This window comes from Perissodus microlepis, chromosome 8 (assembly GCF_051167445.1).
Source record: "Perissodus microlepis isolate ML-2025 ecotype Zambia chromosome 8, ASM5116744v1, whole genome shotgun sequence".
Classification (NCBI taxonomy): domain Eukaryota; kingdom Metazoa; phylum Chordata; class Actinopteri; order Cichliformes; family Cichlidae; genus Perissodus; species Perissodus microlepis.
The window spans coordinates 15,543,080-15,569,644 of record NC_140468.1 but is presented as its reverse complement, the minus strand read 5'-3'; the positions used below and the strand labels follow the sequence as shown (position 1 = coordinate 15,569,644).

General features: G+C 39.3%; 1 long non-coding RNA gene and 1 pseudogene across 1 annotated transcript; one reads left to right on the top strand and one right to left on the bottom strand.

Annotated features, from left to right (window-relative positions):
• The first annotated feature begins 845 nt into the window (after positions 1 to 845).
• LOC146381635 (alpha-tectorin-like) lies at positions 846 to 26,565 on the top strand (annotated as a pseudogene).
• LOC146381636 (uncharacterized) lies at positions 11,125 to 11,520 on the bottom strand. The gene is made up of 2 exons (XR_014801127.1): positions 11,378 to 11,520; positions 11,125 to 11,292 (listed from the first exon to the last, which is right to left on the bottom strand). It is a non-coding gene; the product is annotated as an uncharacterized LOC146381636 (long non-coding RNA).

The window sequence follows — 26,565 nt, the reverse complement described above, 5'->3', positions numbered from 1 at the left end:
TTAATATTTATTTATGTGTACACGGACACAATACTGTTTAAGTCTTGTTAACTGCAAAAAACTGGATGATCCTGCAGGTTAATGGTCAGCTGATCAGGCTACCTTTCAGCACTCCATCCAACCAAATCCAGATCTTCCACAGCAGCATTTACAGTGTCATCATTCGCACCTCCTTTGGTGTAACTGTGCAGACAGTCTGGCCTCACTTTGTCCGTGTCACTGCTCCTGGTGTCTACAGTGGTTCACTGGGTGGACTCTGTGGTAATTACAATGGTCATCCACATGATGACTTCAATACACCCAACGGTGTCCTGGTCAACAGTTCTCAGGACTTTGGAGACAGTTGGCGAGATGGCTCTCTGGCTGCTCACTGCGTGGAAAGCATGAACCAAAATTCTACAACTAATTACAATTCTACTGAGTACTGTGGCATTCTCAGCTCACCAGATGGGCCATTTGTACCCTGTTGGTCTGAGGTTGACCCAAGCCAGCAGGTGGATGTATGTGTGGAGATCATGCGGGGCTCTAGTAATCCAGCATCAACTCTGTGTGGCGTCCTACGAGATTATGCACTAATGTGTCAACAGAAGGGTGTTGCCTTAGGACAATGGAGAAATGCAACTGGCTGTGGTAAGCATTCAGCTGTTTTTGAATTAATTCTAGCCATGATCTCCAAATGTTTAAAAATGCTTTTTTATGTTAACCTGTTTGTTTTTCTCCAGCACTAACCTGCCCATCAAACAGCCATTATGAACTCTGTGGAACCTCTTGCCCTTCTGCTTGCCCCAGCCTCTCTTTCCCCTTCACCTGTGATACTGTGTGCCAGGAGGGTTGTCAGTGTAACAATGGTTTTATTCTCAATGGTGACCAGTGTGTTCCACCAACATCTTGTGGATGCTATCATCAAGGACGCTATCACCAAGGTGGTGAGCAGTTCTGGGATGGTGAAGAATGTCAGAGCTTGTGTACCTGTAACGGCACTACAGGGAACGTCCACTGTACTCCCAACTCCTGTGGGCCCCAGGAGTCCTGCCGTGTGGTGGAGGGCGAGTTTGGCTGCCATCCCAACCCTCATGGCACCTGCTCTGCCTCTGGAGACCCTCACTACATCACCTTTGATCGTAAGGCCTATGACTTCCAAGGAACCTGTCGCTATGTTCTGGTGACCCTCTGTAATGCCACTGATGAGCTCAATCAGTTTTCAGTGGAAGCTAAGAATGAGGCATTGAATGGGCTTCCACTTTCAATAGTAGCTGAAGTTCTTGTGAATGTGTGGGGCTATGACGTGCATATGTCAAGGGACAGAAGAGGTTTGGTACAAGTAAGTAGTTAGTGATAGTTCTCATTCGATGATTGTTATGAACAATTTCAGGTGTATGAAGTAAATGGCATCATCATATATTTTAGGGATATTTTAACTGCTGTGAATGAAAAAAATAACAATTAAAAAGTAGAAAAAATAACCACTGATTTTCTTTGCATATCTCTTCTAGGTGAATGGAGTAACTAGAAATTTACCTATTATCTTGAATGAAGGTAACGTTTCTATCTACACAACAGGATCTCGTATAGTTGCCAGCACTAATTTCGGCTTGAGTGTTACCTATAATGGATATAGTGCAGTGTTTATCTCCGTACCACCAAATTACAGGTACAATTCCCACCCATCAAAGCTGCAGTAATTATTGTTTGACATGCTTTAAAAACCAGGATACTCAAATCTACATAATTCAGTTATTTACTAATAATTTATCCTTATGAAACTAAAACAAGGACTATTGCTAACTGTTGTCATCAACAGAGAAAAAATATGCGGACTTTGTGGAAATTTCAATGGAAATCCAAATGATGACTTTCACACACCATCTGGAACGATAGTCACATCTCCAGATGAGTTTGGGAGAGCCTGGAAGGTGCCAGGCAACTACACGTGCAATGATGGCTGTGGCTCCTCCTGTCCACAGTGTACCAATGAACAGCCTGCTAGAGATCAGTGTGAGGTGATACAGGCATCTGACGGGCCCTTCAGTTTCTGCCACGAGGAGGTTGACCCGGCACCATATTTCAACGACTGCGTGTTTGATGTATGTTTGTCAGGAAATCAAGGCCACGATCTCTTGTGCAGTGCCATTGAATCATATGTCAGTGCCTGTCAGTCTGCTAATGTTCGAATCTATCCCTGGAGAGAGAACACCACCTGCAGTGAGTCAACATGTTGTTTTATTATATTTATATTTAAATTTACAAGAAATTTGCTCACCACTTAACTAATTTGACAACACTCATTATATCCAGATTGTATTACATTAAAAGTGGTATGTCTGACTAGTGCCATTTGTCACGTTTCTCACTTATTAAGCACTGGACTGTCCAGCCAACAGCCATTATGAGCTGTGCGGTACTGACTGTGGCCACACCTGTGCCAGTAGCATTGATGAAACCTGTGAGCAGTTCTGCTCTGAGGGATGTTTCTGTGATGAAGGCTTCATCAAGAGTGGGACCAGGTGTGTCCCAGTGGAAAGCTGTGGCTGCCAATATGATGGATTCTACTATGATGTAAGACATATTAAAGTCAATAGTAAATACTCTTTGAAGTAATTCCCTTCAAATCAGCAGAATCAGCAGACTTGCCCTTCTTACATTTAGAAAGCTTCGTGAAGTGTTTTGGACTGTGACAAAGCTTAAAATTCAGAAATATATTTTAAACAAACAACAGAGTCTATTATAGCTCAGTAATAATGTGGTAATATTGAGGTAACAAGGTGGAAACAGGAAGATAAAAACTAGAGCTATAGCAAATAATTGCCACTTCATTTCCAGAGTAATAACCAAGTGATCTAGTGAGTACTATTACATTTAAATCTATGTAATAACAGACCATAAATTATAAGTGATAATGGATACAAATGTATGTACATGAGCTTAAAAAAACAATTAGTAATAGTATAGTCACAATCACTAGCAATAAAACACATTTTTATATATACTAACCTCATAATAATAGGGTAACAAGATACTAATATGATTTTAAGTTTTAATGTATTAGGATACCATTACCATATTGCCATAATGCTGGAATGAATCCTGCCTCATCCACCAACATTCTTTTTTGTTTGACAACAGTATCACCGTAAATATTATGTTTAAATCTGATATCTTACCTGGAATCAATGTTGGTTTCTGTTCAATAACCAAGAAACAAGGCTACAAAATGCAAATTGACGTTACCTGGAAACATGTGGTAGTTTAGGTCTAATAACCAGGAATCAGGGCTGCAAAATGGAAAAAATGTTAGTTCCATGTTAATAACCAAATAAAAAGCAAACCAAATGAAAAATTTCAGGAAGCATGATGAATACCTGGAAACGTGGTAGTTTCTATGAAATAGCAAATAATAGGGGTTGCAAAATGCAAAACTACAGTTTATAGTTTCATATAACTGAAATCTTAGGATCACAAAAAAGGTCTTCATTTGCTATCATATATTCAGCATAGCTATTATGACCGTTTTATATTACACCACTAAAAAGAAAATAATTAATATGTAGCTATACAAGCAAAATGATGCATTAACTCTTTAAACTGCAGATTAAATAAATAAATAAAAATCTGTCCCTAAATAAATGAATGCATTAAACAATCAGTTGAAGATTATACAGCTACATCGGAACAATTAAAAACCTTTTTCATGCATCTCTGTTCCACATATTTCTTGAAATTGTGGCATTTAGCATCTGTCCTTTCTGTGGGAGAAAGATCAAAAGTTGTCAAACTAGTTGTCAAAATATTTATTATATTATTAGTTGCACTTTGCAGTGATCTAGCAATTATTGCACTAAATCACCTACAATTAATGAAAACAAAATCCTTCAAAATGGTATTTTAAGAACTATATTTGTTGTATCAATTTGGCTATGATTTGGTGTGGTGTGGTTCACAGGCTGGCGAGTCCTTCTGGACAGACGGTTGCTCCCAGAGATGTGAATGTCACACTCCAAATGACCTGCGATGTTCTGCCTCGTCTTGCACTCCTGAACAGCAGTGCTCCATCAGAGACGGCCAGCTGGGCTGTTACGATGCCATGTCCACCTGCACTGTGTGGGGGGATCCACACTACATCACCTTTGATGGAGCAGTGGCTCATTTCCAGGGAACTTGCTCCTACATCATCGCTGATAGCACAAACCATGGCACTAACGAAACACAGTTTCAGGTGATAGCCATCAACAATCACCGTGGAAACAACCGTGTGTCATTTGTGTCTGCAGTGGACATATACCTCTCAAATCATCCAGAAAGTGTGTACATCAGGATCGGACCCAATAAAAGATTAACGGTAAACTATCTATTACTTTTAAGATGAACAGCATTCTACTTTGTCTAATCTGCACAAAAGTAACAACACACACTTATTGCATCTCTTGTCCTCTCAGGTAAATGGAAATGATGTGTCTCTTCCCACCACAGTGGGAATCTTAGCTCAGGTGGTAAGGCAGGGAAGCTACATAGTGGTGGATGCCTCTGACTTGCTAGTCCAGTTTGATGGTCAGAGCACTTTACTGGTCAGACTGGGCCAAAACCGTCATGACAGAGTCACAGGGATGTGTGGAAACTCTAACAATGATCCTTCAGATGACAAAGTCTTACCCAATGGCACACTGGCACAAAATGATAATTATTTTGGACACAGCTGGAAGTCACCCACCAGCCAACCAGGGTGAGTTGCATTGGAAATCACTATTGATGCTTCAACAAGGCAGTAGCTGATGGCAGTATGATTTGTCTTTTCCAGATGTGGCTCCACTGATGAAGATGATGATGGACTGAATGACTGTGCCTTTAGAGAAAAATACTCCCAACTCTGCAGTGTCATCACCAACACCACCGGCCCATTCAGCACCTGCCACCTGCACTCTGACCCCCAGCCATTTTTCTCTTCCTGTGTCTACGACCTCTGCCTCTACACTCCAGCCAATGGCATGCTGTGTTCCGCTGTCTCTGCCTATGAGAAAACCTGCTCTGTTCTGGGGCTAGACATCCCTGACTGGCGCTCTGCTTTGCATTGTAGTATGTTTGTACTGCTCAAATAAGACATTTAATACAAATTTAAATCATTGCAATTCATCACTGATGATCCTTTCTCTGTGTCTGCAGATGAGTCAGACCCCTGTGAAAAGCTGGACTGCACAGAGCACGAGTGGTGTGGTGAGAAGGACGGTGTCTATGGCTGCTTCTGTAATGAGCACCACCATCGGCCAAACAATGAGAGCTACGGTGCGGGCTAACTAAAACCTTCAGCAGTATCTGCAGTGTGTTTATTGCATTAGTCAGCCTTTATATTAAGCAGTCAAGTCAACAAATGTCTTTCAAATCAGTATTGATGACTCAGCTTTAAAAAAATATCATGCTATAACGAGTCAGATTGTGTTTCTCTCTCCTTCTTAGACTCGTCCATCACTTGTGTCAGTAGTTCTGGCACCATATCTCTGTCCCGCTGTCAGCTGTTTGAGGCCGGCTTCCACTCTGATGCCCTCCATCTTCGAGATGAAACCTGCAACGGGACTCTTGAGGATGGTCGACTGGTTTTACACTTCAACAATGATGACCAGCTTTGTGGGACAATGCTGAGGGTAAAATTAGTACATTGAAGGAATCTTCTGGGCAGCATTTTTAATTTTTGAAAATATGCTTAAACTCTTTTGTCTTCTTACTCTTAAGAGCAACGGGACCCACTTCAGTTATGAGAACACCATCAGCGGGGATGTGGACCCTCATGATGGCCTCATAAGTCGTGAGAAGAGCATCCACCTGCACTTCTCCTGTGACTATGCTCTGACCCAGGCACTGTCTATGGATGTTGGCATCAAACCTGTAGAGAGGTGATAACCACAACACCATCTGGCTTACATTTTTTGTTTTTTACTTTTTGGTTATATGACATTGTGGTTGCTGCTCTTCCAAAGGTACATAGCTCGCTGAGCTTTATAGAAATTTCAGTTTTTGATTGTCTTCATGACTAAATGACCATGTGAATCACCATCATTTTACCCTGTTTTTGTTTAATACAAACATTGTTCTAATGTATGGAACGCCAGGTCTGCCATAATGAATTAATTAAATACACTATTAAATAATTTATTAATGTGGCAATAATTAATTAGAATTGATATTAATTAATTAAATAAATATTTTTCACACATTTAATCAATTAATTATTGCCACATTTAAATAATTATTTAATGATGTATTTAATTAATTCATTTTGGCACAGTTGACTCCTTTAGGTCTCACCGTGAATTTATTTTATCTGTCAACCGCATCCACCAATCTCAGGGGGCGGGGTTAACGCTGATCGAGTCAAAACCATTGCTTCGGCCTGGTGGCCATTATTTTTAGCACACCAACAACCGGCTTGTGGAAACTAACAGAACTGAACTACCTGCACTGCCAGGTCCACCTGTGTCTTTTGAGACACAATTACTGCACAGCTGTACGTACTACTTATAACGATTTGTATTAACACTGGGAAAAAATCTTTCATACCACTTATTGGATTTCTTCATCTGCTGAAATCACTCTGCTTTCCACAGCACAGCTACCCAGGTTACCATGCAAGAGTGGTGAGGGATATTTCATACCATGACAGTGAAGGCATTTCATTGCCTTCACTGCCACTTGTATTGAACACAGGTAACATTTTTACAACATTGGCAGTCTTGTAGATGATACAGCTGTATAATCAGTGGATTGTGATAATTGGATTCATGAGCCAAGTTTGAATTCACTGTAGATTTTGGTTGTTTTCTAACAGAAAGAAGAATGAAAGCAAGCAGCTCTCCAGGCCTCTTGACATCTCTGGTGACCCTGATAGTCTGTTTGCTGACTGCAAATATTCTGATCTAGAGAAATCAAGTTGATGCACAAATTACAGCAAACTCAGCAATCATATAATAACTTAGTATAGATTTGATAAATAAAAGCACTGAAAATAGAATCAGAAGACTTTTTTATATGCACAGAGGAATAGTGATGGTTTGAAAAGTGGATGTTACTGAATATTTGACATCTATTAAAATACTTCTTATTTGCTATGAGCATTCCTACTTGTAATTTCTGCAGTTTTTCTTTGCAACACTGGAGGGCAGCATCTGATCAAAAACATATTTGTATGCTTCTGTTTCCAGTTCATGAGTTTTACCTTCAGGTCATTCAGGATTGTTTTAACATCGTTACATCATGATTTATTTTGTGGTATTCATCCATTCATTAGCAAATATAAAAATAATGAAGAATAAATGTATGTTTGAAATATTAATGCCTTGTAAACTGTGTCAAAATACAGTCTGAGATGATTGATGATCTTGCTTTCTTTTTCTGTTTCTTTCTTCTTCTTTTTTTTTAAATAAAAATGTTACTACATTGCTTTTGAGTCATGTGGGATTATAATATTACCTATGCCATGTTAGACCCCTAATTAAAGATTGTGAATTATTATGTAGTTTTAGTTTGCATTATTCTCCTGAATTAGAAGAAGGTGATAACTATTACATTTGTTAAACTGATTTGCATTACATTAGACTGATGATTTATTGTGAATGAATGATATTGTTTTACGATGCATTATACTGCTGAGTTATAAGAAATACTGTTCGCAGAAAGTCATCGCCTTATTTGTCTGATTAGAAGAGAACAGAGCATACCGGAGAGGTTTTCTGCCCCATCTCAGCAGGAGCAGATAAACAGGGAGCCAAGGTCGTAGCTTAGGCGCCGTGTGAGAGAAAGAATGTCAATGTTTAGGCTTTTATGATTAGGTGGGGGCCACGAGAGGCTATAAGAGTTTGATCAATGCTCCACCATTTTGAGATCTGATGCTGTCTGCGTACGGTGTCTATCTCCCACGCGTGTACATTAAAATCATCGTTTGACTCAACCCGGCCGGACCAGTGTTGTTATTTTGGTTTTCCAATATTTGAATCCGTAACAGTCACTTTTTCAATTTACAAAGAGGGCTCTTCATGTAACTGTAACAAAGGAGGAAAACTCCATTTTAGAATCACAATACATAAATGAACTGAATCATTTCTATAACAGATTTGATTCCACGCCCCCTCCCGCCATGACAGTAGGCCAAGCAAAGCACACGGAAGTGTCAGCTATGGTTTGTACGTGCTGTGTTGTCGGTTGCAACAGTAGATCACACGACAGGGAAGGCAAGAAGCTGGAAAATGGGCTCTCTTTTCATCGTTTCCCCTCCTGGAGGCAACGGGAGGGATCTCACGTATCCTATCCAATAATACTAAACGAAGACGTCAGGCTTGGATTGCAGCGGTCAGACGAGCGGATATCGAGTTCTCTGCCATCCCCAAACGAGAGCAATTGCCCACCTGAGAATTCATGTTGAGCGAGTAATAGGTAGTTTGCGTAACAAGTTCAAAATGCTACACACTACAATGCCAGTCCGATTACTCATATCATGTGAGGGTGAAGACACAACACTGCTTGATAAGATTGTTAAGGTGTGCTGTGTTTTGGTGAATATGTGCCCCAGTGTGGTTGTCAAACCAGGGCCAAATGAAACTTGCTCTTGTTGAATATTCATAAAACTGCTGTGTTGCATGTACAGTTCATTGTAAATAATTGTACTTTCTGTAAAGTGGTTTCAATAAAACAGAAAAGAAAAGTATGTTGTAGTTTTTTTTTATTCAAGATCTGTTCACATGTACTTAGCAAGTGCATACACATGAAATGCAAACTATTTACATGGCAACGCACAGCTGGCATCAATCGTGAATCGTTCATCTAGAGCAAATTTTGGGGCAGCTGCTGAGGAGAAGTCAATGTTATGTGCAACCTCTGGCTGTATCTTGGTCATATGGTCAACGTACTCACAACGTGGAGGCTTAAAAACAGCCAAATCTTGTACCCAACCGTTTGTGAATCAGATGTGCGCCTCCAGGGATTTATAATTACGAAAAGGATTTCCCCTATGCGCTGACTCCACAGACAAGGTACGCGAAGATATCGGGATAGGACAACGGCGGTAGGCTGTCTGGTTTTCCACTCCACTGCCTTTTTTCATACGGGTCCACATTACAGATGCACGCTATTTTTTCCAAGTACCGTCTCTTGGCGTCTGGGCGCAATCGGTCGCGATATAGCCCTTTGTCTTTTGCGCTGATTTTAAGTATGGTTTTGGCAGTAACGCTTCCAACATAGTGTGTTTGTTTTGATTTATTGCCTTCTGACATGGCGCCGCGATCCCACAATGCACTGCGGCGTGACGTCAACTCCAAAGCCCTATACACATTCAGCACAAGACTCCAGCCTGTCTCTCTCAGCCACCCAGGTTAGGAGGGAACTGAGGAGGCAGCTCAAGGGCTGTCAGGTCCTGCGCAGACCAACGGATGATCTGATATCGTCGTGTTGGTGTTGTTCCCAGATCATCATGAAAATGTTGTTCCAGGTTCAACATCGCAAGTGACCAATCACATTGTTGTGATGTTATTCTTTTGCGCGCCGAGCCATTCGTACATTTATGAAATTCCAATGTTGCAAGGACAATATCAATTCTGCTTACCGTTTATTAAAGGGTTATGGTTAGGGTTAGGGTCAGGGTCCGTTGATCGGCGGACAGAGGCGGTTTCTCGCAGCTTAAGTACAGTTTTTGGTTTTAAGGCGTTTTTTCCCGAAGTCGCAAAAGTATGATGTCACAACATTCTGATTGGTCACTTGTAATGTTGATCCTGGAACAACATTTAGTATGATGATCTGGGAACAAAACCAACACGATGATATCAGATCGTGCGCAGACCAACTGTGTGGGGTGATGGAGCACATTTTCAACCTGAGCCTCAGGCTCGGGAGAGTCCCACAGCTCTGGAAAACCTCCTGTGTTGTATCAGTGCCAAAGACTTCACGCTCCAAGGACCTCAACAGCTACAGCCCAGTGGCTCTGACATCCCACCTGATGAAGACCCTGGAGCAGCTGGTCCTGGCTCAGCTTTGGCGCCTGGTGAGCTCATCACTGGACCCACTTCAGTTTGCCTATCAACCTGGCATTGGACCGCTGGGAGCACTGTGAGAATCATGTTCTTCCCACAGTCTTGAAGGACAAGCTGGAGAACACTGGAGTGGACCATCACCTCACTACATGGATATTAGGCTACCTCACTGACCAACCACAGTATGTGAGAACTCAGGGCTGTGTGTCGGACAGGATCGTCTGCAGTACGGGGGCACACAGGGAACTGTTGTGGCTCTGTTCCTCTTCACCATCTACACTGGAGACTTGTACCACAATTCCACCCAGTGCTTTCTGCAGAAGTTCTCTGGTGACTCTGCAATAGTCGGCCTCATTACTGATTGGGACAACAGGGAGTACCGAGAACTGACCCATGACTTTGCAGACTCGTGCCAGCAGAACTACCTGCAGATCAACACTAGTAAAACAAAGGAGCTGGTGGTAGACTTCCGCAGACACAAACATCCTCCACTGCAACCTCTAAACATTCAAGTTATGGACGGGTATGGAGTATCCTGAATACTATCGTTGTTTATATTTACTGCAAGAAGAAACGGTAAAAACTGCATTTTATAAGGAAAGCGCTTAAAAGCACTCTCCGCCTGTGAGCAAAAACAAAACCAAAAACCCCCCCACCCTTTCCTATTGGTTGAAATATGTACCATGTCGACCAATCAAAAAATGATATGGCAACATGGCATTTAGTTGTTTAGGAAGAGGGAAGTTTTAGGAGTGACGGCGGTGTTTTGAGATCTGAGAGATTTGCAACGTTTAGCGCAGATCTTGTGTAGTTAGTGTGTAGTGTAGTCAGTAGTTTTGTTGTGTGTGTCAGAACAATGAGGCGACTACTGAATGTTACAAGTGTTACAGGAGTGATACATTTCCTGTTATCAGGCCTGCAGGTATCAGGCTGTTGTTCTCCTTTATCTCATAGTGGATAGAAATTATTTTTTTGGAGTGGCACAAATAATTTGTGTGGCATCAAATTTGATGCAGAACAGCTGATTGTTCTGTAAATAGTTTGAAATGTTTATTTAAAGAAATGCCTTTGCTGCATTTTTTGTCACGGTCTGGTGTAGGGAAGGAGGACCCAGGCACGGCGCTCTGTGTGTAAACAGTGCGTTTATTTACAGTGTATGAAACTAAACAACAATAAATCCCCGTGCTTTCCCCAGACTCCCGTGTCGTGTCTTCTCCCAGTGTTTGTGCTCTCCGCTCCCGTGTCTCAGCACTCCCCCGTGCTGGCTGCTGTCTGGCACTCCACCCCTCTCCTGGGGACACAATAGAAGCAGCCGTCAGGACACATAGAACCGCGGGCATACACACACACTAACCAAGCACAACGGGGTGACTAACGTGGAGTCTCAAGCAATGATCCCGCGTCGGTGGGAGCTCCAAGACTCTCCTAAGTAGCTCCCCCGACGAGGCCTGATCAGCAGCAGGTGTGTGGCTTCGGGTGTGGCCAGACCGTCAGCAGGGCCACACCCACCAGGCCTGAAGGCGCCCACCGAAACACATATACACACACACGCAAACAGGGAGAAAGACAGCAACACCAAATATACATGCAATAATAATAATATAATTCATAACTGCTCAGGGATCCTGGGTCGCTCAGACCCAGGACCCTGACATTTTTAGGTAAACAGCTGCAAAAAACGTTGTTGTTTGCATAACTCAGTTACTTTTTGAAGAAGTAACTATATAATTAATTGCCCAACATTGGTCATTATGTACTGTATTTTGCAGACAGAGTTACAGGACTCTCACCCAGACCACAGACTCATAATATAAGTCAGAGCTTTATATTTAAAAAAAAAGAAAGAGAAAAAAAAAAAAAAGAAAGTTGTGTTTTCAAAATTGGAGTTCAAGTTATTTTTACTTCCAATAGTGTTAACATACTACACAGGTCATGAACAAGATTTTTTTTTAGTTTTCATTGTAAGTGGGCTAAAGCAGTTAATTAAAAGTAGTCTAACATAAATGCTGTAATTTGATTATTTTAATTAACCATGTAACTTGGATGGATTCGATACTGGCGTGACCACAGTGCACACATCTGCTGTTGCTCACAGTGGTCCAAGTGTCCGCTCAGGGAGTTTGTGTGTTCGCTCAGACACATGAAAAATTAGAGGGAACATTGGTGGCAACATCTCTGCTGGGGACAGGAAGAGACTGAACAGGCTGATCTGGAGGGCCAGCTCTGTTCTAGGATGCCCTCTGGACCCAGTGGAGGTGGTAAGTGACAGGAGAATGGTGGCTAATCTGTCATCCCTGCTGGACAACATCTCCCACCCCATGCAGGACACTCTGACAGCACTGAGCAGCTCCTTCAGTGGCAGGCTGCGGCACCCACGGTGTGGGACGGAGAGATCTCGCAGGTCTCTCCTCCCCACTGCTGTCAGACTCCACAACAAAGACTTTGCAACTGACCAAACACACACATCCACACATGTGCAATAGCAATAACACTAAGTGCAATACTCTTTTTCTGACTACGCTGTATTGTGCTCAGTGGTATATAGCATTTGCATTCTATTTTATTCTATTGTATATAGTATTTGATTTGATTCTATTCTATTGTGTACAGTTGTGTACAGTCTCTTTTTCTTATCCTATTCCTGTGTTTTTCTAATTTTTGGTATGTAACTTTGCACTGTCCACTGTCTGCTGTAACAAAACAAGTGTCCCACGTGTGGGACGAATAAAGGTTATCTTATCTTATCTTATCTTATCTTATCTTATCTTATCTTATCTTATCTTATCTTATCTTATCTTATCTTATCTTATCTTATTATCTAAAGGACCGTTTCACGTGAAAGAAAAGAAACTATTGGTGATACAAGAGGTCTGGGGTGATTTATCTGTCAATATGTCGTAGCGTTGTGGGATGAGACCTACAGTAAACATAACACTTAACACACATGCACATCATGAAATTTATCGTTGGTGTTGTGATACAAGTGTTCAGAGAAGGGCTTTGTGTCCAGAGGAATAAATGAATGCTTGATAAACTATAGCGAGAATATGCTGGACACACAGTTCAACATGGGTTCGTTTTGTAAAGATACATCTTCATTTATAGTGCACGGTAAATGTTATTCTGCTTCAGTCTGGAAGCCGATGTGGGGTATTCAGGGAATGCCTCATTACTTAAAACTGGAAATGTAAGACTGGAAAGTCATTTATGAAATCCTCTACCTCATATGTTACTTTGTTTTTGATGCAGTTTTTGACATTTCAAACGCGAGACAAGTACTCTTGGACTACTGTGGATACTAATGTGGATGCTGATGTTATATAACAATTATAATAAAAACAATATGACAACCTAATTTCATCGAGGAATGTCTATTTATTAACAAACTTTAAAATATTAATGTTACATCTTTTAGCAATAAGAGGAAAATATTCATTTTTGTCAATGTCTAGCTATAATAATAATAATAATAATAATAATAATAATAATAATAATAATAATAATAATGTGACAACAATGAGAAGCATTAATTTTGTCTCCTTTTAGCAATAACGGAAACAAAAACATTTTTTTAGTAGTCATAAGGTGAAAAGGCTTTAATATCATTTAATGTCATCTGGAACCAGGTGTGCCCCAGTGGAAAGCTGTGGCTGCCAATATGCTGAATTCTTCTATAATGTAAATTCTACAAAGGACCATAGAGGTGGATAAAAGAAGGGCGTGTTTCTTCATTTCAAGGATTTGAGTAGAGAATTAACAATGACACCTTGGCAACAGTAATTATATGGTGTACTTTATTATTAACTTTGTGGTCATTCTTTCTCCTTTTGTTACATTTTCTCACATACGCTGGCAAGTCCTAAAAGTTGCAGTATGTGGTGATCTAGCAATTACTGCACTAAATCACCTACAATTAATGAAAAAAAACTTCAAAATGGTATTTTAAGATCTATATTTGTTGTATCAATTTGGCTATGATTTGGTGTGGTGTGGTTCACAGGCTGGCGAGTCCTTCTAGACAGACGGTTGCTCCCAGAGATGTGAATGTCATGCTCCCAATCTCCTGCGATGTTCTGCTGCATCTTGCACTCCTGAACAGCAGTGCTCCATCAGAGACAGCCAGCTGGGCTGTTACGATGCCATGTCCACCTGCACTGTGTGGGGGGATCCACACTACATCACTTTTGATGGAGCAATGGCTCATTTCCAGGGAACTTGCTCCTACATCATCGCTGAGAGCACGAACCATGGCACCAATGAAACCCAGTTTCAGGTGATAGCCACCAACAATCACCATGGAAACAACCGTGTGTCATTTGTGTCTGCAGTGGACATATACCTGTCAAATCATCCAGAAAGTGTGCACATCAGGATCGGACCCAATAAAAGAGTAACGGTAAACACTAAGCACTAACACTATTTGGTGCCTGCCACCTGCACTCTGACCCCCAGCCATTTTTCACTTCCTGTATCTACAACCTCTGCCTTTACACTCCAGCCAATGGCATGTTGTGTTCTTCTTTCTCAACCTATGCGAGAACCTGCTCTGTTTATGAGCTAGTCACCCCCTTAATGGCACTCTGGTTAGCTGTGTGGTAAGTTTGCGCTGGACAATTAAGTGATGTCTTCATAGAGCTTGTCAGTTTTCTTTGAAAGATTGGCGTTCTTTTATTTGATCCTTGTTCCTCTGCTTCTGCAGAGGAGTCCAACCCCTGTTAACAGCTGGACTGTACAGAGTATGAGTGGTGTACTACTACTGAGGATGGACGACTGGTTTTCCACTTTGAAAATGACAACCATCTTTGTGGGACAGCACTCAGACAAAAATATTATGGATATTCACTGTTATTGAACATATTCAACTTGTACTATTTTGCGTTTCAGCTGTGAATACCCCCTGAATCTGGCCCTGTCTATGGCTGTGGGCATCAACCCTGTAGAAAGCTAACAATACATCTCCTGTGTATCATATACAATATTTTGTCAAGTTGGCATTTTTAGTACCAGTGTTGGGGTTGTTACAAAAAAACTAAAAAACAAAGTAAAAATAAAAGTAATTGTCTTTTGAAATTTCATAAATAACTTCAACATTTTCCTCCTCTGCTACACAAACACAAATCATCAAACTGGAGCAAAGAAACAAAGAAACAAAACAAGAAACAAAACATTGTTTTAATTGTTTGTTTCTATCCGTCTGTCCCGAAGATACAGCCACAATCAAAAGCTTAAGACTACTTGAAAAATGGCAAAAAAATAAATAAATAAATAAATCATACTTTGCACGGTTGGATCTTAACAAGGTTCCAAGTTGAGCTTCAACATGCAACAAGAAGAAATGGGAATGAGACAACACATTTGTTAAGACTTGTTAAGATCCAAACATGCCAAATATGATTTTTTTTTTTTTGTTGCCATTTTCAAGTGGTCTTCAGCTTTTGGTTGAACTGTATTTGCAAAACCTCTGCAACACAAGCAGTGGCATAATTGTAACTGTACAGTAACACTTTACATTAGGGCATTACTAAAAATTGCAATTATTATTACAGTGACACGTCACTTTGAAGCTCTTTACACTTACACATACACTACTTCAAACATACATTATTTTAGCTCTTTCTAGTTTGAATGCATATTTTTGTTTACAATGTCGATGTGTCATGGAGTACTATACGAGTACAGAAGTAGTTAACTCAAAGTGGGTAAAATGTGTGGAACACTGTATGGTTGCTAGACTACATAGCAGAAGGGGAGAGACCACCAGCAAGGAGTTTTTAGGGAGGGTGTGGCTCAAGTGGTTGCATGGGTTTTCCAACAGTTGGAAGGCTATTGAATCCCAGATTCTTCCACTCCACATCCCAAAGTATCCTTGGGCAAGATACTAAATCCCAAGTTACTCCTCATGCATCCACTGTTGTGTGAGCCTGTGAATGTTTGAAAGCACATAGGCATCGATAAAATGTGCTGTATGAATGAATTAATGTGTGGGTGATTGGGTGAATGAAACAGAAACAGATTTGAGTGCCTAACTGAGTAAAAGATGCAACTACCGGTCCATTTACTATTTGTTAAAAAAGCTGCAGTTTTCTGAGAGGGCTGGGGGTTGTCAGACATCAGTGCTACATATTATGATGTTCATGCATGTTAAATACAATACAATACAATACAACTTTATTTGTATAGCACATTTAAAAGACCAGTGGTACACCAAAGTGCTTTACAATAAAAACAGGAAAATTACGACAATAAATAAAAGACTATTAACAAAGTACCACATATGTCATCAGGTTAAGGGCACTAATTATACAACAATAAAAGGGAATAGAAGAACAAAGTTACTAAGAACAGATATAGCTAAAAGATAAAGTACATAAATAAGAAATTGTAAATATCTGCAGCTAGCACAGCATTCACAGCTAAATGCTGCTGTTCTCATCCTCACTAAAAGTACAACGTGCCATGCTCCGTCTGAGATAACGCACTACATTGTAAGCTCGTAGTTTACACCTGTAGAAAAGGAAGTGAACTGGATTCAGTGTTAAAATGTTACATTTTTATTATTGAGAAGCTCTTGAGGTGAAACTTATTTACAATCATTTGGTAATCAACTCACTTGTAGTATTATTATTATTATTGTTGTTTTTTGTAGCATCATTAGGAAGAAGATTGCAACTGCCATGGACAGTAGCACATTTGAATGATCCCCTTCCATGAACCCGGCTTCTGTTTCCCCTTCAGCAGTGGCACAAACATAGAAATGGAAATAGATCAGAGGTTATATGTTGAGGTGCGAACAGGAAGAGTGGATCAGCATCTGATCTCCACTGTTCTGGACTCCTGCTGGGCCACGCCAGTCAACATGCCAAATTACCTCGTCCGCCCATCTTATTACTGCAGAGTAAGAGAATTTTTGCAACTTCACCTTGTCTTAGCAGTCTTTATTAAAAACTTGAAAGAGTCAGACCCAGACAGACCTCTCCTCGGTTTTCCACCAATTCTTCCTCATAATGAATTTTGCTACTTTGCTTTATAATCTGGGATATTTAAATGTCTTCCAGATGTCCCAATGAAGCTGATGGAACAGTAGAGCTGATTCAGAACGGCATCTTCACTGAGGCCCGATTCTCCTTCAGGATGTTCACTTTTACCAACTATTCATCCATTTACCTTCACTGACAGACCCACCTGTGTCTTTTGAGACACAACAATTGCACAGCATTATTGTTTTTCATTCTTATGTTATAAATTAGAAACAGTTAAATCAGCAGAAGCTTCTAAACATAACAGTTAAGAAATGCAACATTGGTGACATGATAAACTATATCTTCTGTTTAAGAAGAAACTCTACATATCAGTGATAACTGCTAGAGTCACAGTTGAGTATGATACACAGTGTGCAATAACTTATCACAATGAAATGTCAGCCACCCCTGCACCCATTCATTTACAGGAAAACTGGAACCTTTATGACATAATGACTTTATCTGAGAACAAGACAAGGAAGATAGCGCTTGCATTTTGATAAAATGCCCAGCTTTTACAGGTCCAGGGTGTTTTCCTTCTCTTCCTGAACAATAACAAGAAGTTATTGTATCATAAACCCTGAAAATAATACGCCCATAAAACTAAGAAGAAATCTAAAAAAAATAAAATAACATAAAACTATAAAATATAAGTAATAAAACAATACAACATTTGTGACATGACAAAAATGTAGCTTCTGTTTGAAAGGATGCACAACAACTGTCATGTTATTTAATTGTCACATTTCATACTGATACACAGTGTGCAATAATATTAAATGTAGTTGTCACGATTGCTACTTTATGAGATTATCACTGTAGTCCTGAGTGGATTCACAAAGGACTTATTGTTGTTTAACTAACAATAAACTCAGATGACTGTTTGGTAGTAGTGATATTGCTCATTAGATCATTGTTATGAATAATTTAATTTCAGATTTATCAAGTAAATGGCAACTACATATATTTTGGGGATATTTTTTACTGCTGTGAAAGAAAAAAATAACAATTAAGCACAAAAACTAACCACTGATTTTCTTTTCTTTCTTTTTTTCTTTTCTCTTCTAGGTGAATGGAGTAACTAGAAATTTACCTATGGTCTTGAATGAAGGCAATGTGTCTATCTATTCAACAGGACCTCAAATACTTGTCAGCACTATTTTCAGCTACAGTGTCACTTATAATGGATACAGTGCAGTGTTTATTTGTGTACCACCAAATAACAGGTACACTTCCCACCCATCAAAGCTACACTCATTTTTATTTGACATGCTTTAAAAACCAGGATAATCAAATCTACATAACCCATTTATTTACTATTTATCCTTATGAAACTAACACAACGACCGTTGTTAACTGTTGTCATCAACACAAAGAGAAAAAAAAGGTGGACTTTGTGGAAATTCCAATGGAAATCCAAATGATGACTTTCACACACCATCTGGAACGATAGTCACATCTCCAGATGAGTTTGGGAGAGCCTGGAAGGTACCGGGTGCAATGATGGCTGTGGCTCCTCCTGTCCACAGTGTACCAATGAACAGCCTTCTAGAGATCAGTGTGAAGTGATCCAGGCAGCTGATGGGCCCTTCAGTTTCTGCTAAGGAGATAGGCCCGGCACCATATTTCAATGGCTGCGTGTTTGATGGTTGCTTGTCAGTTTGGTTCTTTAATATATTAGGATACCATTACCATATTGACACAATACTGGAATTAATCCCGCCTCATCCCCCAGCAGTCTTTGTTGTTTGAACAGTGTAAATATTATGTCTAAATCTGATATCTTACCTGGAAACACTGTTGGTGTCTGTTCAATAACCAAAAATCAATTCTAAAGAATGCAAAATGGTCTGTTTCTTTTTGATTCCATCTTGATAACCTATTAAAGCTAGCTCCAAGAAATGTGACAATTACTTGGAAACGTGCAGTAGTTTAGGTGTAATAACCAAGAGTCATGACCGCAAATTGTAAAACTGCTTGTGTCTATTCAGTTCCATGTTAATAACGAAATAAAACACATTACAGGAAGTGTGATGAATACTGGAAACATGTGGTAGTTTCTGTGAATTACCCAGCAATCAAAGCTGCAAAATGCAAAGCTACATTTCACAGCCCAAATCCTATTTTATATTACACCACTAGAAAGACAATAACTGATATGTAGCTCTACAAACAGAAGGGCAGTCTAACTCTTTATATTGTAGTTCACAGAAAATATTTTATATAATATAATATATAATCTAATTATTTTTATATTATTGAGCAAGTGCAAGATGCTGTAGCTCTGATCAGACATCACTAACACCAACGTGTCATCCATCTGCCTGCACTGCCACCTGTAAGTATTTGCATTCACACTGTGGAAAAAGTAATTAGTTACCAATTGCTGATTACTTCTCCAGCAAAGTAATCCCATTACTTTACTGATTACTTATTTTTTAAAGTCATTAGTTACTTACTTATTACTTAGTTACTTTTTTTAAAAAAACATGATACATAACCTGGATACACAATAAAGCAATAGATCTTTCAGCCCATTTCAATATTTTCTGCATAATCAATCATATTAAATTAAATCAAATGAAAAAGTCTCACAAACAAAATCACAGTTTAGTAACACACTGTGCTTATGGGAAAGTATCAGTAATCCAATTACTATTTTGCAATAGTAATCCCTTACATTACTTTACTGGATTCCTTCATCTGCTGAAATCAGAAGATTTTTTTTTTTTTTAAATACACAGAGAAATAGTGATGGTTTGAAAAGTGGATGTTACTGAATATTTGACATCTGTGAAAATGCTTCTTATTTGCTCTGAGCACTCGTTTGTAATAGCTGCCATTTGTCTTTGCAACACTGGAGGGCAGCACCTGATCAAAAACATATGTTTCTGTTTCCAGTTCATGAGTTTTACCTTCAGGTCATTCAGGGTCGTTTTAATACCATTACATAATGATTTATCTTGTGTTATTCATCATTAGCAAGGATTGAAATAATGAAGAAGAAATGTATGTGTGAAATATGTCTTGTACACTGTATCAAAATACAGTCTGGGTTGACTGACAGTTTTGCTTTGGAAAAACCAGGCCCTTCTTTCTTTTTTCTTTTCTTTTTTAAAATAAAAACTGCTTTTGAATCACTTTTTGAATTTACAAAGAAGCATCTTCATGTAACTGTAACAAAGGAGGGAAACTCCATTATAGAATCACAATAAGTTTTGCACGGAACAAGTAAACAATAACCACAATCCAATCCAAACGGTCACTACAAGAAGGTTTCCGTTTCACATCAAAGAAACTATCCGTGATACAAGAGGTCAGGTTTCTCTTTTGTGCTGAACCTCTTTTGTTGTTCTGAGTGTGAAGATTCAGTAAGCTTCCTCTAGCTTTGATGGGGGAGGGAGTGAAATGTATCATTGTTAGCCGATATGTCGTCAGCGTTGTGGGATGAGACCTACAGCAGACATAACACCGGTTAACACATATGCACAACATTTAATTTATTATTGGTGTGGTGGTACAAGTGCTCAAAGAAGGGCATTATGTCAAATACCTGGTAAGATGTGTAGAGCTGTTATAGCTCATATTTCATGTCTGTTAATTCTAATGTTGTTAATTACTTCTCATAGACCAAAAGTATGCCCATGTGATTGGTACTTAAGAACTGTATTTCTCATATAACTACTTTCCTTCTTTGACAGTGAGTACTGGGAGGTTAATTGTGTGGCTTATGTGGTATTAAAGTCAATGAGCGAACATGAATGAGAGAGTAAAACAAAGAATCACAACAAACAATGTAAAGGTTGCACTGGAACTGATATCCTGCAAGTCATTATTTGGCAGACATCTCTTCTTTTCTCTCAGTATTATAAAATGTAATGTAATGCGTTGGCTATTCAGACCATGTAACTTTCTATGGGATAACAAGACAGGTTTGGTGAGAAAGTGCATTACATTTCAGGTATCTACAAATATCTGAAGGCAATGAGAACACACAGTTTGAAATATAACTTAAAGTCATGCTGGCAGCTGTGATTAAAGCAAAATTAGAAAGAAAGGGTTATGAGTGGGGCTGAGGTGATGTGTGTGATCCTTTAAAAAGAATATTGCATAGAGCTGGCGACAGTGGCTAAAAGTCCAGTCTCAGTCTAAATATCTAAGTCTCAGGCCCTCAAAATGCATCCTGCTGGTATGCTTGAATCTCTTTAATCCTTTCCTGGTTGTTCTCATATCTTCTTTTGCAGCCCATTTATCCCTCTTCTTCTTTATGCAATCTGCCCTGTACCTAACCGAATTAACCAAATGCAGTTTTTGGAACAGATTAAGCCCCACTTACATATGTCAAACTTAACAACATCCATGTGTGGTGAGTCATATCTTATCTTTGATTTGCAAACTGTCATACAATCACTTTAAAGGGCTCTCCTTGATCTAGGGCAGGGGTGTCATACATAAGGCCTGCGAGCCAGAAGCGACCAGGCAAAAAGACTCCAATCAGAGTTTTAGAACATTTGAAAAAGGGCATAGATTTTGGGCTTTTAACTATATTTTTAATAGGCTTTACAGTTTTTCGTGCTGATAATGACCTCCCCCATGGTTATTAATACTACACCAACTTTTTCTGTAATTTTACGCATTAATTTCTTACAACTTAAGAAGAGTTATACTAACAGATACATTTACTACAGCAACATTTCTTTATCATGTGAAAAACTGAGGTGTACTGTTGAAATTAAAATTTATTTATTAATATGTCTAAGAGATTACATGTGCAATTTACTTCTTCACACTGACACACAGAGAAGCTTCACTGGTCTGGCCTACGTAAATTCATAGAGGGCTGTATGTTATTGACAATGTAAGATGAGTCTGACAATCCTGATTTTGAGAGTTCCTACACACACACACAAAGGAAGCTGTTGGACTTTGCTAAAACAGAGGAGTGTGCATTTATTTCTGTATTTAAACCAGTTAAGACTTCCTGCAGGAAATGCAAGTGAAGTGCAAGTGAGATGGTGAGAGGAAAAGAGCCCGTGGATGAGAGATGAAGGAAAATATGAGTGACAGCTTGTTGACTTTTACAAGTTGCAGTGGGCTCAGTGGGGGTAAATTGGATTCCCTTGTTAAATCCCCTGCGTGGTGTGTTGGAGGGGTCGGCTAGGGTCTCATCTGATGTTTGACCTCCTTTCATGGCACTAGCAGTGACCACTCATGCACCGCAGCTCACAGAATAATTACATCTGTTCTGGAGTCTGTTTGGGCACTTTGACCCATTTTTGGTTTTCATATTTGTAGTTTCCAAAATTCTTGCAACAAGTATGCTTATATGGCTCTTAACTTTTTATCAATTTGTTTGATTCTGAATAAATATTCCAATTTGTTGTTAACGTGTTCCGGATAAATAAACAAAAATATTTCATTTGGAAGCTCTGTGCATGCTTCTGCGCAATCAGAAATTAGAGGAAGTTGTAGTTTTCTTCTTGTTTAGAAACTTTTTGTTTTGGAAAAACCTTTCTTGTAAAAGAAATATCCGCCTGTTTCTACCCAGAGTAATTAGGTTTCGCTGGTGAACTCTATACTCCTGAGAAGGCTGGACAGTCCTGGGACTGAAGTCATGAAACTCGATGGAGCAAACCATGTGTGAAAAATCAACGCTTGGTAAAGTAAAATATATATACCGTGACTTTATCCATGCTGTGTTATCTGTGGATTTACTATGACATCTTTACTGTCCTGAAAATTAGTCACAAGTGTGTCATGATATTTTTATAGTATTTCCCAGCACTCTTCTTTATTAACAATATCATGTCCAAATATAACTCAAACATAAAAAAACAAATATCACCAAAACTCAAACTAGTCATTGTTTACTTGCCTTTCTTTCCTACTGTTGTTCCACTATTACATCATGTCATGTTCATCCACTGATGAATGTTACAAAAATCCATTAGATAGAAAATGTAATGACTGTAAATTATTTTGTCTATGACAAGCCGTTTCCACCAGGCTTTCATTTGAAATATTAGATCAGGGGTTCACCAGAGTGCTTCCACTTACCATCTGGTTTTGCTGTCAACTCATGACTGCGTCCTTTACAGTTTAAACCTGTACCAATTTGTGTCTTGCTAAAGATTTAAACATTTTTTTATAGGGCATTACCTTTTGGTGTCACCAATAGTAATAAATCAAATCTTTTAGTGTAAAATTTCTATTTTTTTTTTCTTTGAGAAACTCCTACCTACTCCCACATCTTCTCACATCTTGCTTTTTGATGCACCTCAGTGTTCTATATCCCAGTAATGTTCAGTACTTGGACAGCAGTTCTACATCATTGCATCTGGCTGCTGGAATTGTATCCTTAATGGGTAAAAGCAGTATGAATAGCTTATTTGTATGACAGCTTCCCAAAAGTGAAGGCAAAATATTTTGATTAAGTCATGTGACTAGCTGCAGTACAGGTCAGAAACCCCGCCTGCTCTCCAGCAAAGTGAACTAAGTGACTTCATTTGTCTGAGAGTTTGTTGTACTTTTTATAGTTAGTTAAGATCATTAGTATTAATTCTATTAGACAACAAGCATTCTAACATTAGCTGCTCTAACAGAAACTAAGAGGGTGAGTAGCAGTTAGGTTTAGCTTATAAAATGTACATGCTAAACCGGCACAAACTTGATGCTGCTATGTTTGCTAATTATAGGCATATTTCTCATCTTCCTTTTATCTCAAAAATTCTTGAAAGAGTAGTTGTAAAACAGCTAACAGATCATCTGCAGAGGAATGGCTAATTTAAAGAGCTTCAGTCAGATTTCAGAGCTCATCAAGGTGCAAAAACAGCTTTAGTGAAGGTTAGAAATGATCTTATGGCCTCTGACAGTGGACTCATCTCTGTGTTTGTCCTGTTAGACCTCAGTGCAGTGTTCGATTCTGCTGACCATTATATTTTATTACAGCGATTATTAAAGCGATTAGTGCATGCTGTAGGCATTACAGGTACCGCACTACAGTGGTTTGAATCATATCTACCTATTGGTCTCCAATTTGTTCATGTAAATGGAGAGTTCTCTTCACACATTAAGATTAATTATGGAGTCCCACATGGTTATGTACTAGGGCCAGTTCTGTTTACATTATACATGCTTCCCTAGGCAGTATCATTAGAAGGCATAGCATACATTTTCACTGCCATGCAGATGATACCTAACGTTATCTATCCATGAAGCCAGATAACACACACCAATTAGCTAAACTGCAGGAATATCCTAAAGGCATAAAGACCCACATCACCGCTAATTTCCTACTTCTAAATTCAGATAAAACTGATGTTATTGTAATCGGCCACAAAGATCTTACAAATATGTTATCTAGCCCGATGGATGGTATGACACAGGTAACACTGTGAGGAATCCTGGAGTTGTTTTTGACCAGAATATGTCCTTCAATACGCAAATTTAAGAAATAGAAAAGACTACTTTCTTTTATCTCTAAAATTTCTCTAAAATTAGAAACATCCTGTCTCAGAATCACGGCGAAAAACTAGTTCATGCATTTATTACTTCTAGGCTGGACTATGATAATTCGTTATTATCAGGCTGTCCTGAAAGCTCCCTGAAAAGCCTTGAGCTGATCTGAAATGCTGCAGCAAGAATACTGATGTATTTCTACGTCTTTCAAATGTATATAAATTAGGTTTCCATATGTGTAAATATTTAAAGTTTACCTTTATCATTCTCTCACCATAAATCAAATTGTTCCTAGGCAATGAAATATTTCTGATTTGTCATAAAAAATGTTTCATTAAAAACCTTAATTAGGCTTAATAGGTGAATAGGTTTTAATAGGTGTAAAATATTGAAATATATCTAAATGTAAAAACAGTTAATCACAGTCAATTTAACTTTAAGAATATATGTGTGGTGTTAAAAATTAAAATACTCTTTCAAAATTTCAAGTCATTTAAACACATTATATACAGTTTTCTGGGCATTTTCCATTTATTTAAAATGCTTTTAGCTAATTTGCCTACATGCTCTGATAATTAAGTTTACAGCAGGAATTAGGCCAGAAGCTCATGGAGTGAGTGATGGACTTGATGAAGGATAATGACAACGCTCCTGCTTTCTTTTTCCACTGTGTCACCATGTTTGCTTTCCTCCGTCTCGCCCCACTCCAACACACTTCACTCCCTCCAACAGTGACCATGGGCTGTTTATCGACTTGCTTCTTCTTCCTGTTTGTGGTACTAAGAGGATGAAATTAGATCTGCATCAGCGAGGATTTGAGATAAATTGGGCAGCGGATCAGTCCAAATTCGATTTGCTCTAGATTTCGGGGGGTGGGGGCAGTTCTCCATTGTAGACTTGATAAGAACACCAGTCTGACACTGACAAAGACTGAGTGAATGCAGTTCTTTTAAGGTGTGGTGCAATTAATCAGTCCATGTATTTGGATAAGACAGAACATATGCATGCAAAGATTCAGAGTTTTGAGGTCACTTAAAGTCATGCATGTGACCCTGCTGCCAGGATTAGTGATTGGTTGCCTTTGCCCTCACTGCATGCTGTCCTCTCCTGTAGTGCCATTGGATGGGCCCAAATAGCTGCGGCACACGGGGGTAAACTCCCGCTCCCATTACAACTCCCGGGAGAGAGAGGTTTGCTCCTTAGCTGCATTGTATGTTTGGGAGATAAGGTGTGGATCTCACTCTTTTCACCGTCCCACTTTGATCTGACTCCAATTCAAGACAGCTGATACCGCAGATGAACTTGACACTCAACTGCTGCCTCTGTAGAAATCTGGAATGGAAAGCGGAGAATGGGATTGAGAGGAATGGGCCTGAAAGCCAGTGTATCTGCTGTTTTGTGTGCCAGACAGACGCAATGACCCTCTTGGTTAAACTCAGCTGAAAAGGTCACAGCTCGTACTGAACAAGAGAAAAGCCCAGAGGGTAAACAAATGTCTCTGCATTTTTATTATGTCATTTTTTGTCACAGTCCTCTGTAAATCTATATAAATTTGTATCAGCATCCTGATTATCAAACTATGATATGGAGGAGAGGATATTTTAACATTCATTTAAGGCTTTAACAACATTATGTAGATATAATTTTTAATGGACACTGAGAAAGTGTCCATTAAAAAAAAAACAAAAAAAAAAAAACATGTATGTAAATGAGAAACGTCTATTCTGTGTTTTCATCTTTCATTCAGAGGTTTAATGCCAAGAACTCTTGAAAGCCAAATCACAATGGAGAAGACACAGAGCTACTTTGTGACAAAAGAGACACCACACCGGATTTCTACCATGTCCCAAGACACCAAGCTCATAGTGGTGGTGCGAGACCCCGTCACTCGAGCAATATCGGACTACACTCAGACGTTATCCAAAACGCCGGACCTGCCGAGCTTCCAGGACCTGGCCTTCAGGAATCAGAGCCTGGGAATCGTTGACATGTCCTGGAACGCCATTCGGATTGGCTTGTATGCTTTGCACCTTGAAAACTGGCTCCACTACTTCCTACTTCCTACTCAAAAAGTTACATATTATTAA